Source organism: Dermacentor variabilis, unplaced genomic scaffold (assembly GCF_050947875.1).
Source record: "Dermacentor variabilis isolate Ectoservices unplaced genomic scaffold, ASM5094787v1 scaffold_16, whole genome shotgun sequence".
Classification (NCBI taxonomy): Eukaryota; Metazoa; Arthropoda; class Arachnida; order Ixodida; family Ixodidae; genus Dermacentor; species Dermacentor variabilis.
In genome coordinates this window covers 3,499,862-3,513,770 of record NW_027460324.1, presented here as the reverse complement: position 1 = coordinate 3,513,770, position 13,909 = coordinate 3,499,862, and positions in this window count along the sequence as shown.

Sequence of the window (13,909 nt, the reverse complement as noted above, 5' to 3'; positions counted from 1 at the left end):
TCGTTTCTTTGAGCCTGCGGCTAGGAATTTCGAGTGTCGACACATCGGACTGCGCGAATAAGTGCATCGAGGGTTGACTCCTCGAGCCCCTGGCTAGTCATTTCGCGCGTCGGCACCTCGGACTGCGCGAATAAGCGCATCCAGGGTCGACTCCTCGAGCCCGGGGCTAGGCATTTCGCGCGTGGGCACCTCGGACTGCGCGAATAAGCGCGCCGAGGGTCGACTCCTCGAGTCCGCGGCTAGGAATTTCGCGCGTCGACACCTCTCACTCCGCGAATAAGCGCATCGAGGGTTGACTCCTCGAGCCCGCGGCTAGGCATTTCGCGCGTCGGCACCTCGGACAGTGCGAAGAAGCGCATCGAGGGTCGATTCTTTGAGCCCGCGGCTAGGAATTTTGAGTGTCGACACCTCGGACAGCGCGAAGAAGCGCGTCGAGGGTCGATTCTTTGAGCCCGCGGCTAGGAATTTCGAGTGTCGACACCTCGGACTGCGCGAATAAGCGCAGCGAGGTTTGACTCCTGGAGCCCCGGGCTTGTCATTTCGCGCGTCGGCTCCTCGGACTGCACGAATAAGTGCATCGAGGGTCGACTCCTCGAGCCCGCGGCTAGGCATTTCACGCGTCGGCACCTCGGACTGCGCGAATCAGCGCATCGAGGTTTGACACCTCGAGCCCGCGGCTAGGCATTTTGCGCGTCGACACCTCGGACTGCGCGAATAAGCGCATCGAGGGATGACACCTCGAGCCCTCGGCTAGGCATTTCGCGCGTTGGCACATCGGACTGCGCGAAGAAGCGCATCGAGGGTCGTTTCTTTGAGCCTGCGGCTAGGCATTTCGCGCGTCGACACCTCGGACTGCGCGAATAAGCGCATCGAGGGTCGACTCTTCGAGGCCGCGGCTACGAATTTCGCGTGTCGACACCTCGGACTGAGCGAATAAGCGCTTCGAAGGTTGACTCCTCGAGCCCGCGGCTAGGCATATCGCGCGTCGGCACCTCGGACTGCGCGAATAAGCGCTTCGAGGGTCGACTCCTCGATCCCGCGGCTAGGGATATCGCGCGTCGGCACCTCGGACTGCGCGAATAAGCGTATCGAGGGTCGACTCCTTGAACCCGCGGCTACGCAATTCGCGCGTCGACACCTCGGACTGCGCGAATAAGCGTATCGAGGGTCGACTCCTTGAACCCGCGGCTACGCAATTCGCGCGTCGACACCTCGGACTGCGCGAATAAGCGCATCGATGGTCGACTCCTCGAGCTCGCGGCTAGGAATTTCGCGTGTCGACACCTCGGACTGCGCGAATAAGCGCATCGAGGGTCGGCTCCTCGAGCCCGCGGCTACGCATATCGCGCGTCGGCACCTCGGACTGCGCGATTCAGCGCATCGACAATTGACTCCTCGAGCCCGCGGGTACGAATTTCGCGCGTCGACACTGCGGACTGCGCGAATCAGCGCATCGAGGGTTGACTCCTGGAACCCGCGGCTAGGGATTTTGCGCGTCGACACCTCGGACTGCGCGAGTAAGCACATCCAGGGTTGACTCCTCGAGCCCGCGGCTAGGCATTTCCCGAGCGGCACCTCGGACTGCGCGAATAAGCGCATCGAGGGTCGACTCCTCGAGCCCGCGGCTAGACATTTCGCGCGTCGGCTCCTCGGACTGCGCGAATTAGCGCATCGAGGGTCGACTCCTCCAGCCCGCGGCTAGGAATTTCGTGCTTCGGCACCTCGGACTGCGGGAACAAGCGCGTCGAGTGTCGACTCCTCGAGCCCGTGACAAGGCATTTCGCGCGTCGGCACCACGGACTGCGCGAATAAGTGCATCGAGGGTCGACTCCTCGAGGCAGCGGCTATGAAATTCGCTTGTCGGCACCTCGGACTGCGCGAATCAGCGAATCGAGGTTTGACACCTCGAGCCCGCGGCTCGGAATTTCGCGCGTCGGCACCTCGGATTGCGCGAATAAGCTCATCGTGGGTCGACTCCTCGAGCCCGCGGGTACGAATTTCGCGCGTCGACACCTCGGACTGCGCGAATCAGCGCATCAAGGGTTGACTCCTGGAGCCCGCGGATAGGAATTTTGCGCATCGACACCTCGGACTGCGCGAGTAAGCGCATCCAGGGTTGACTCCTCGAGGTCGCGGCTAGGCATTTCGCGAGCGGCACCTCGGACTGCGCGAATAAGCGCATCGAGGGTTGACTCCTCGAGCCCGCGGCTAGGCATTTCGCGCGTCGGCACCTCGTTCAGCGCGAAGAAGCGCATCGAGGGTCGATTCTTTGAGCCCGCGGCTAGGAATTTTGAGTGTCGACACCTCGGACAGCGCGAAGAAGCGCGTCGAGGGTCGATTCTTTGAGCCCGCGGCTAGGAATTTCGAGTGTCGACACCTCGGACTGCGCGAATAAGCGCAGCTAGGGTTGACTCCTCGAGCCCCCGGCTAGTCATTTCGCGCGTCGGCTCCTCGGACTGCGTGAATAAGCGCTTCGAGGGTCGACTCCTCGATCCCGCGGCTAGGGATATCGCGCGTCGGCACCTCGGACTGCGCGAATAAGCGTTTCGAGGGTCGACTCCTTGAACCCGCGGCTACGCAATTCGCGCGTCGACACCTCGGACTGCGCGAATAAGCGTATCGAGGGTCGACTCCTTGAACCCGCGGCTACGCAATTCGCGCGTCGACACCTCGAACTGCGCGAATAAGCGCATCGAGGGTCGGCTCCTCGAGCCCGCGGCTACGCATATCGCGCGTCGGCACCTCGGACTGCGCGAATCAGCGCATCGACCATTGACTCCTCGAGCCCGCGGGTACGAATTTCGCGCGTCGACACTTCGGACTGCGCGAATCAGCGCATCCAGGGTTGACTCCTCGAGGTCGCGGCTAGGCATTTCGCGAGCGGCACCTCGGACTGCGCGAATAAGCGCATCGAGGGTCGACTCCTCGAGCCCGCGGCTAGACATTTCGCGCGTCGGCTCCTCGGTCTGCGCGAATAAGCGCATCGAGAGTCGACTCCTCGAGCCCGCGGCTACGAATTTCGTGCTTCGGTTCCTCGGACTGCGCGAACAAGCACGTCGAGTGTCAACTCTTCGAGCCCGTGACAAGGCATTTCGCGCGTCGGCACCTTGTTCTGCGCGAATAAGTGCATCGAGGGTCGACTCCTCGAGCCCGCGGCTAGGCATTTCGCACGTCGGCACCTCGGACTGCGCGAATAAGCGCATCGAGGGTTGACTCCTCGAGGCCGCGGCTAGGCATTTCGCGAGCGGCACCTCGGACTGCGCGAATAAGCGCATCGAGGGTCGACTCCTCGAGCCCGCGGCTAGACATTTCGCGCGTCGGCTCCTCGGACTGCGCGAATAAGCGCATCAAGTGTCGACTCCTCGAGCCCGCGGCTTCGAATTTCGTGCTTCGGCACCTCGGACTGCGCGAACAAGCGCGTCGAGTGTCAACTCCTCGAGCCCGTCACAAGGCATTTTGCGCGTCGGCACCTTGGACTGCTCGAATAAGTGCATCGAGGGTCGACTCCTCGAGCCCGCGGCTAGGGATTTCGCGCGTCGGCACCTCGGACTGCGCGAATCAGCGCATCGAGGTTTGACACCTCGAGCCCGCGGCTAGGAATTTCGCGCGTCGACACCTCGGACTGCGCGAATAAGCGCATCGAGGGTCGATTCTTTGAGCCCGGGGCTAGGAATTTTGAGTGTCGACACCTCGGACAGCGCGAAGAAGCGCGTCGAGGGTCGATTCTTTGAGCCCGCGGCTCGGAATTTTGCGCGTCGGCACCTCGGATTGCGCGAATAAGCTCATCGTGGGTCGACTCCTCGAGCCCGCGGGTACGAATTTCGCGCGTCGACACCTCGGACTGCGCGAATCAGCGCATTGAGGGTTGACTCGTGGAGCCCGCGGCTAGGAATATTGCGCATCGACACCTCGGACTGCGCGAGTACGCGCATCCAGGGTTGACTCCTCGAGGTCGCGGCTAGGCATTTCGCGAGCGGCACCTCGGACTGCGCGAATAAGCGCATCGAGGGTCGACTCCTCGAGCCCGCGGCTAGACATTTCGCGCGTCGGCTCCTCGGACTGCGCGAATAAGCGCATCGAGAGTCGACTCCTCGAGCCCGCGGCTACGAATTTCGTGCTTCGGTTCCTCGGACTGCGCGAACAAGCACGTCGAGTGTAAATTCTTCGAGCCCGAGACAAGGCATTTCGCGCGTCGGCACCTTGGACTGCGCGAATAAGTGCATCGAGGGTCGACTCCTCGAGCCCGCGGCTAGGCATTTCGCGCGTCGGCACCTCGGACTGCGCGAATAAGCGCATCGAGGGTCGACTCCTCGAGCCCGCGGCTAGACATTTCGCGCGTCGGCTCCTCGGACTGCGCGAATAAGCGCATCAAGAGTCGACTCCTCGAGCCCGCGGCTTCGAATTTCGTGCTTCGGCACCTCGGACTGCGCGAACAAGCGCGTCGAGTGTCAACTCCTCGAGCCCGTCACAAGGCATTTTGCGCGTCGGCACCTTGGACTGCTCGAATAAGTGCATCGAGGGTCGACTCCTCGAGCCCGCGGCTAGGCATTTCGCTTGTCGGCACCTCGGACTGCGCGAATCAGCGAATCGAGGTTTGACACCTCGAGCCCGCGGCTCGGAATTTCGCGCGTCGGCACCTCGGATTGCGCGAATAAGCTCATCGTGGGTTGACTCCTCGAGACCCCGGCTAGTCATTTCGCGCGTTGGCTCCTCGGACAGTGCGAAGAAGCGCATCGAGGGTCGATTCTTTGAGCCCGCGGCTAGGAATTTTGAGTGTCGACACCTCGGACAGCGCGAAGAAGCGCGTCGAGGGTCGATTCTTTGAGCCCGCGGCTAGGAATTTCGAGTGTCGACACCTCGGACTGCGCGAATAAGCGCAGCGAGGTTTGACTCCTCGAGCCCCGGGCTTGTCATTTCGCGCGTCGGCTCCTCGGACTGCACGAATAAGTGCATCGAGGGTCGACTCCTCGAGCCCGCGGCTAGGCATTTCACGCGTCGGCACCTCGGACTGCGCGAATCAGCGCATCGAGGTTTGACACCTCGAGCCCGCGGCTAGGCATTTTGCGCGTCGACACCTCGGACTGCGCGAATAAGCGCATCGAGGGATGACACCTCGAGCCCTCGGCTAGGCATTTCGCGCGTTGGCACATCGGACTGCGCGAAGAAGCGCATCGAGGGTCGTTTCTTTGAGCCTGCGGCTAGGCATTTCGCGCGTCGACACCTCGGACTGCGCGAATAAGCGCATCGAGGGTCGACTCTTCGAGGCCGCGGCTACGAATTTCGCGTGTCGACACCTCGGACTGAGCGAATAAGCGCTTCGAAGGTTGACTCCTCGAGCCCGCGGCTAGGCATATCGCGCGTCGGCACCTCGGACTGCGCGAATAAGCGCTTCGAGGGTCGACTCCTCGATCCCGCGGCTAGGGATATCGCGCGTCGGCACCTCGGACTGCGCGAATAAGCGTATCGAGGGTCGACTCCTTGAACCCGCGGCTACGCAATTCGCGCGTCGACACCTCGGACTGCGCGAATAAGCGTATCGAGGGTCGACTCCTTGAACCCGCGGCTACGCAATTCGCGCGTCGACACCTCGGACTGCGCGAATAAGCGCATCGATGGTCGACTCCTCGAGCTCGCGGCTAGGAATTTCGCGTGTCGACACCTCGGACTGCGCGAATAAGCGCATCGAGGGTCGGCGCCTCGAGCCCGCGGCTACGCATATCGCGCGTCGGCACCTCGGACTGCGCGATTCAGCGCATCGACAATTGACTCCTCGAGCCCGCGGGTACGAATTTCGCGCGTCGACACTGCGGACTGCGCGAATCAGCGCATCGAGGGTTGACTCCTGGAACCCGCGGCTAGGGATTTTGCGCGTCGACACCTCGGACTGCGCGAGTAAGCACATCCAGGGTTGACTCCTCGAGCCCGCGGCTAGGCATTTCCCGAGCGGCACCTCGGACTGCGCGAATAAGCGCATCGAGGGTCGACTCCTCGAGCCCGCGGCTAGACATTTCGCGCGTCGGCTCCTCGGACTGCGCGAATTAGCGCATCGAGGGTCGACTCCTCCAGCCCGCGGCTAGGAATTTCGTGCTTCGGCACCTCGGACTGCGGGAACAAGCGCGTCGAGTGTCGACTCCTCGAGCCCGTGACAAGGCATTTCGCGCGTCGGCACCACGGACTGCGCGAATAAGTGCATCGAGGGTCGACTCCTCGAGGCAGCGGCTATGAAATTCGCTTGTCGGCACCTCGGACTGCGCGAATCAGCGAATCGAGGTTTGACACCTCGAGCCCGCGGCTCGGAATTTCGCGCGTCGGCACCTCGGATTGCGCGAATAAGCTCATCGTGGGTCGACTCCTCGAGCCCGCGGGTACGAATTTCGCGCGTCGACACCTCGGACTGCGCGAATCAGCGCATCAAGGGTTGACTCCTGGAGCCCGCGGATAGGAATTTTGCGCATCGACACCTCGGACTGCGCGAGTAAGCGCATCCAGGGTTGACTCCTCGAGGTCGCGGCTAGGCATTTCGCGAGCGGCACCTCGGACTGCGCGAATAAGCGCATCGAGGGTTGACTCCTCGAGCCCGCGGCTAGGCATTTCGCGCGTCGGCACCTCGTTCAGCGCGAAGAAGCGCATCGAGGGTCGATTCTTTGAGCCCGCGGCTAGGAATTTTGAGTGTCGACACCTCGGACAGCGCGAAGAAGCGCGTCGAGGGTCGATTCTTTGAGCCCGCGGCTAGGAATTTCGAGTGTCGACACCTCGGACTGCGCGAATAAGCGCAGCTAGGGTTGACTCCTCGAGCCCCCGGCTAGTCATTTCGCGCGTCGGCTCCTCGGACTGCGTGAATAAGCGCTTCGAGGGTCGACTCCTCGATCCCGCGGCTAGGGATATCGCGCGTCGGCACCTCGGACTGCGCGAATAAGCGTTTCGAGGGTCGACTCCTTGAACCCGCGGCTACGCAATTCGCGCGTCGACACCTCGGACTGCGCGAATAAGCGTATCGAGGGCAGACTCCTTGAACCCGCGGCTACGCAATTCGCGCGTCGACACCTCGGACTGCGCGAATAAGCGCATCGAGGGTCGGCTCCTCGAGCCCGCGGCTACGCATATCGCGCGTCGGCACCTCGGACTGCGCGAATCAGCGCATCGACCATTGACTCCTCGAGCCCGCGGGTACGAATTTCGCGCGTCGACACTTCGGACTGCGCGAATCAGCGCATCCAGGGTTGACTCCTCGAGGTCGCGGCTAGGCATTTCGCGAGCGGCACCTCGGACTGCGCGAATAAGCGCATCGAGGGTCGACTCCTCGAGCCCGCGGCTAGACATTTCGCGCGTCGGCTCCTCGGTCTGCGCGAATAAGCGCATCGAGAGTCGACTCCTCGAGCCCGCGGCTACGAATTTCGTGCTTCGGTTCCTCGGACTGCGCGAACAAGCACGTCGAGTGTCAACTCTTCGAGCCCGTGACAAGGCATTTCGCGCGTCGGCACCTTGTTCTGCGCGAATAAGTGCATCGAGGGTCGACTCCTCGAGCCCGCGGCTAGGCATTTCGCACGTCGGCACCTCGGACTGCGCGAATAAGCGCATCGAGGGTTGACTCCTCGAGGCCGCGGCTAGGCATTTCGCGAGCGGCACCTCGGACTGCGCGAATAAGCGCATCGAGGGTCGACTCCTCGAGCCCGCGGCTAGACATTTCGCGCGTCGGCTCCTCGGACTGCGCGAATAAGCGCATCAAGTGTCGACTCCTCGAGCCCGCGGCTTCGAATTTCGTGCTTCGGCACCTCGGACTGCGCGAACAAGCGCGTCGAGTGTCAACTCCTCGAGCCCGTCACAAGGCATTTTGCGCGTCGGCACCTTGGACTGCTCGAATAAGTGCATCGAGGGTCGACTCCTCGAGCCCGCGGCTAGGGATTTCGCGCGTCGGCACCTCGGACTGCGCGAATCAGCGCATCGAGGTTTGACACCTCGAGCCCGCGGCTAGGAATTTCGCGCGTCGACACCTCGGACTGCGCGAATAAGCGCATCGAGGGTCGATTCTTTGAGCCCGGGGCTAGGAATTTTGAGTGTCGACACCTCGGACAGCGCGAAGAAGCGCGTCGAGGGTCGATTCTTTGAGCCCGCGGCTCGGAATTTTGCGCGTCGGCACCTCGGATTGCGCGAATAAGCTCATCGTGGGTCGACTCCTCGAGCCCGCGGGTACGAATTTCGCGCGTCGACACCTCGGACTGCGCGAATCAGCGCATTGAGGGTTGACTCGTGGAGCCCGCGGCTAGGAATATTGCGCATCGACACCTCGGACTGCGCGAGTAAGCGCATCCAGGGTTGACTCCTCGAGGTCGCGGCTAGGCATTTCGCGAGCGGCACCTCGGACTGCGCGAATAAGCGCATCGAGGGTCGACTCCTCGAGCCCGCGGCTAGACATTTCGCGCGTCGGCTCCTCGGACTGCGCGAATAAGCGCATCGAGAGTCGACTCCTCGAGCCCGCGGCTACGAATTTCGTGCTTCGGTTCCTCGGACTGCGCGAACAAGCACGTCGAGTGTAAATTCTTCGAGCCCGAGACAAGGCATTTCGCGCGTCGGCACCTTGGACTGCGCGAATAAGTGCATCGAGGGTCGACTCCTCGAGCCCGCGGCTAGGCATTTCGCGCGTCGGCACCTCGGACTGCGCGAATAAGCGCATCGAGGGTCGACTCCTCGAGCCCGCGGCTAGACATTTCGCGCGTCGGCTCCTCGGACTGCGCGAATAAGCGCATCAAGAGTCGACTCCTCGAGCCCGCGGCTTCGAATTTCGTGCTTCGGCACCTCGGACTGCGCGAACAAGCGCGTCGAGTGTCAACTCCTCGAGCCCGTCACAAGGCATTTTGCGCGTCGGCACCTTGGACTGCTCGAATAAGTGCATCGAGGGTCGACTCCTCGAGCCCGCGGCTAGGCATTTCGCTTGTCGGCACCTCGGACTGCGCGAATCAGCGAATCGAGGTTTGACACCTCGAGCCCGCGGCTCGGAATTTCGCGCGTCGGCACCTCGGATTGCGCGAATAAGCTCATCGTGGGTTGACTCCTCGAGACCCCAGCTAGTCATTTCGCGCGTTGGCTCCTCGGACTGCGCGAATAAGCGCATCGAGGGTCGACACCTCGAGCCCGCGGCTAGGAATTTCGTGCGTCAGCACCTGGGACTGCGCGAATAAGCGCATCGAGGGTCGACTCCTCGAGCCCGCGGCTAGGAGTTCAGCGAGTCGATACCTCGGACTGCGCGAAGAAGCGCATCGAGGGTCGCTTCTTTGAGCCTGCGGCTAGGAATTTCGAGTGTCGACACCTCGGACTGCGCGAATAAGCGCATCGAGGGTTGACTCCTCGAGCCCCCGGCTAGTCATTTCGCGCGTCGACACCTCGGACTGCGCAAATAAGCGCATCGAGGGTTGACTCCTCGAGCCCTCGACTAGGCATTTCGCGCGTTGGCACATCGGACTGCGCGAAGAAGCGCATCGAGGGTCGTTTCTTTGAGCCTGCGGCTAGGAATTTCGAGTGTCGACACATCGGACTGCGCGAATAAGTGCATCGAGGGTTGACTCCTCGAGACCCTGGCTAGTCATTTCGCGCGTCGGCACCTCGGACTGCGCGAATAAGCGCATCCAGGGTCGACTCCTCGAGCCCGGGGCTAGGCATTTCGCGCGTGGGCACCTCGGACTGCGCGAATAAGCGCGCCGAGGGTCGACTCCTCGAGCCCGCGGCAAGGAATTTCGCGCGTCGACACCTCTCACTCCGCGAATAAGCGCATCGAGGGTTGACTCCTCGAGCCCGCGGCTAGGCATTTCGCGCGTCGGCACCTCGGACAGCGCGAAGAAGCGCATCGAGGGTCGATTCTTCGAGCCCGCGGCTAGGAATTTTGAGTGTGGACACCTCGGACAGCGCGAAGAAGCGCGTCGAGGGTCGATTCTTTGTGCCCGCGGCTAGGAATTGCGCTTGTCGACACCTCGGACTGCGCGAATAAGCGCATCGAGGGTCGACTCCTCGAGCCCGCGGCTAGGCATTTCGAGCGTCGACACCTCGGACTGCGCGAATAAGCGCAGCGAGGTTTGACTCCTTGAGCCCCCGGCTAGTCATTTCGCGCGTCGGCTCCTCGGACTGCGCGAATAAGTGCATCGAGGGTCGACTCCTCGAGCCCGCGGCTAGGAGTTCAGCGAGTCGATACCTCGGACTGCGCGAATAAGCGCATCGAGGGTCGACTCCTCGAGCCCGCGGCTAGGCATTTCACGCGTCGGCACCTCGGACTGCGCGAATCAGCGCATCGAGGTTTGACACCTCGAGCCCGCGGCTAGGCATTTTGCGCGTCGACACCTCGGACTGCGCGAATAAGCGCATCGAGGGATGACTCCTCGAGCCCTCGGCTAGGCATTTCGCGCGTTGGCACATCGGACTGCGCGAAGAAGCGCATCGAGGGTCGTTTCTTTGAGCCGGCGGCTAGGAATTTCGAGTGTCGACACATCGTACTGCGCGAATAAGTGCATCGAGGGTTGACTCCTCGAGCCCCTGGCTAGTCATTTCGCGCGTCGGCACCTCGGACTGCGCGAATAAGCGCATCCAGGGTCGACTCATCGAGCCCGGGGCTAGGCATTTCGCGCGTGGGCACCTCGGACTGCGCGAATAAGCGCGCCGAGGGTCGACTCCTGGAGCCCGCGGCTAGGCATTTCGCGCGTCGACACCTCGGACTGCGCGAATAAGCGCATCGAGGGTCGACTCCTCGAGGCCGCGGCTACGAATTTCGCGTGTCGACACCTCGGACTGAGCGAATAAGCGCATCGAAGTTTGGCTCCTCGAGTCCGCGGCTAGGCATATCGCGCGTCGGCACCTCGGACTGCGCGAATAAGCGCTTCGAGGGTCGACTCCTCGATCCCGCGGCTAGGGATATCGCGCGTCGGCACCTCGGACTGCGCGAATAAGCGTATCGAGGGTCGAATCCTCGAACCCACGGCTACGCAATTCGCGCGTCGACACCTCGGACTGCTCGAATCAGCGCATCGAGGTTTGATTCCTTGAGCCCGCGGCTAGGCATTTCGCGCGTCGACACCTCGGACTGCGCGAATAAGCGCATCGAGGGTTGACTTCTCGACCCCGCGGCTAGGCATTTCGCGCATCGGCACATCGGACTGCGCGAAGAAGCGCATCGAGGGTCAATTCTTTGAGCCCGCGGCTAGGAATTTCGAGTGTCGACACCTCGGACTGCGCGAATAAGCGCATCGAGGGTTGACTCCTCGATCCCCCGGCTAGTCATTTCGCGCGTCGGCACCTCGGATTGCGCGAATAAGTGCATCCAGGGTCGACTCCTCGTGCCCGGGGCTAGGCATATCGCGCGGCGGCACCTCGGCCTGCGCGAATAAGCGCACCGAGGGTCGACTCCTCGAGCCCGCGCCTAGGCATTTCGCGCGTCGACACCTCGGACTGCGCGAATAAGCGCATCGAGGGTCGACTCCTCGAGGCCGCGGCTACGAATTTCGCGTGTCGACACCTCGGACTGAGCGAATAAGCGCATCGAAGTTTGACTCCTCGAGTCCGCGGCTATGCATATCGCGCGTCGGCACCTCGGACTGCGTGAATAAGCGCTTCGAGGGTCGACTCCTCGATCCCGCGGCTAGGGATATCGCGCGTCGGCACCTCAGACTGCGCGAATAAGCGTATCGAGGGTCGAATCCTTGAACCCGCGGCTACGCAATTCGCGCGTCGACACCTCGGACTGCTCGAATCAGCGCATCGAGGTTTGATTCCTTGAGCCCGCGGCTAGGCATTTCGCGCGTCGACACCTCGGACTGCGCGAATAAGCGCATCGAGGGTTGACTCCTCGAGCCCGCGGCTAGGCATTTCGCGCATCGGCACATCGGACTGCGCGAAGAAGCGCATCGAGGGTCAATTCTTTGAGCCCGCGGCTAGGAATTTCGAGTGTCGACACCTCGGACTTTGCGAATAAGCGCATCGAGGGTCGACTCCTCGAACCCGCGGCTAGGCATTTCGCGCGTAGGCACCTCGGACTGCGCGATTAAGCGCATCGAGGGTCGAGTCCTCGAGCCCGCGGCTAGGCATTTTGCGCGTCGGCACCTAGGACTACGCGAATCAGCGCATCGATGGTTGACTCCTCGAGCCCGCGGCTAGGCATTTCAAGTGTCGGCACCTCGGACTGCGCGAATCAGCGCATCGAGGTTTGACACCTCAAGCCCGCCGCTAGGCATTTCGCGCGTCGACACCTCGGAATGCGCGAATAAGCGCATCAAGGGTTGACTCCTCGAGCCCGCGGCTAGGCATTTTGCGCGTCGGCACATCGATCTGCGCGAAGAAGCGCATCGAGGGTCGCTTCTTTGAGCCTGCGGCTAGGAATTTCGAGTGTCGACACCTCGGACTGCGCGAATAAGCGCATCGAGGGTTGACTCCTCGAGCCCCCGGCTAGTCATTTCGCGCGTCGGCACCTCGGACTGCGCGAATAAGTGCATCCAGGGTCGACTCCTCGTTCCCGGGGCTAGGCATTTCGCGCGGCGGCACCTCGGCCTGCGCGAAGAAGCGCATCGAGGGTCGCTTCTTTGAGGCTGCGGCGTGGAATTTCGAGATTCGACACCTCTGACTGCGCGAATAAGCGCATCGAGGGTGGACTCCTCGAGCCCGCGGGTACGAATTTCGCGCGTCGACACCTCGGACTGCGCGAATCAGCGCATCGAGGGTTGACTCCTGGAGCCCGCGGCTAGGAATTTTGCGCATCGACACTTCGGACTGCGCGAGTAAGCGCATCCAGGGTTGACTCCTCGAGCCCGTCACAAGGCATTTTGCGCGTCGGCACCTTGGACTGCTCGAATAAGTGCATCGAGGGTCGACTCCTCGAGCCAGCGGCTAGGCATTTCGCGCGTCGGCACCTCGGACTGCGCGAATCAGCGCATCGAGGTTTGACACCTCGAGCCCGCGGCTAGGAATTTCGCGCGTCCACACCTCGGACTGCGCGAATAAACGCATCGAGGGTTGACTCCTCGAGCCCGCGGCTAGGCATTTCGCGCGTCGGCACCTCGGACAGCGCGAAGAAGCGCTTCGAGGGTCGATTCTTTGAGCCCGGGGCTAGGAATTTTGAGTGTCGACACCTCGGACAGCGCGAAGAAGCGCGTCGAGGGTCGATTCTTTGAGCCCGCGGCTAGGAATTTCGAGTGTCGACACCTCGGACTGCGCGAATAAGCGCAGCGAGGGTTGACTCCTCGAGCCCCCGGCTAGTCATTTCGCGCGTTGGCTCCTCGGACTGCGCGAATAAGCGCATCGAGGGTCGACTCCTCGAGCCCGCGGCTAGGAATTTCGTGCGTCGGCACCTCGGACTGCGCGAATAAGCGTATCGAGGGTCGACTCCTCGAGCCCGCGGCTAGGAGTTCAGCGAGTCGATACCTCGGACTGCGCGAATAAGCGCATCGAGGGTCGACTCCTCGAGCCCGCGGCTAGGCATTTCACGCGTCGGCACCTCGGACTGCGCGAATCAGCGCATCGAGGTTTGACACCCCGAGCCCGCGGGTAGGCAGTTCGCGCGTCGACACCTCGGACTGCGCAAATAAGCGCATCGAGGGTTGACTCCTCGAGCCCTCGGCTAGGCATTTCGCGCGTTGGCACATCGGACTGCGCGAAGAAGCGCATCGAGGGTCGTTTCTTTGAGCCTGCGGCTAGGAATTTCGAGTGTCGACACATCGGACTGCGCGAATAAGTGCATCGAGGGTTGACTCCTCGAGCCCCTGGCTAGTCATTTCGCGCGTCGGCACCTCGGACTGCGCGAATAAGCGCATCCAGGGTCGACTCCTCGAGCCCGGGGCTAGGCATTTCGCGCGTGGGCACCTCGGACTGCGCGAATAAGCGCGCCGAGGGTCGACTCCTCGAGTCCGCGGCTAGGAATTTCGCGCGTCGACACCTCTCA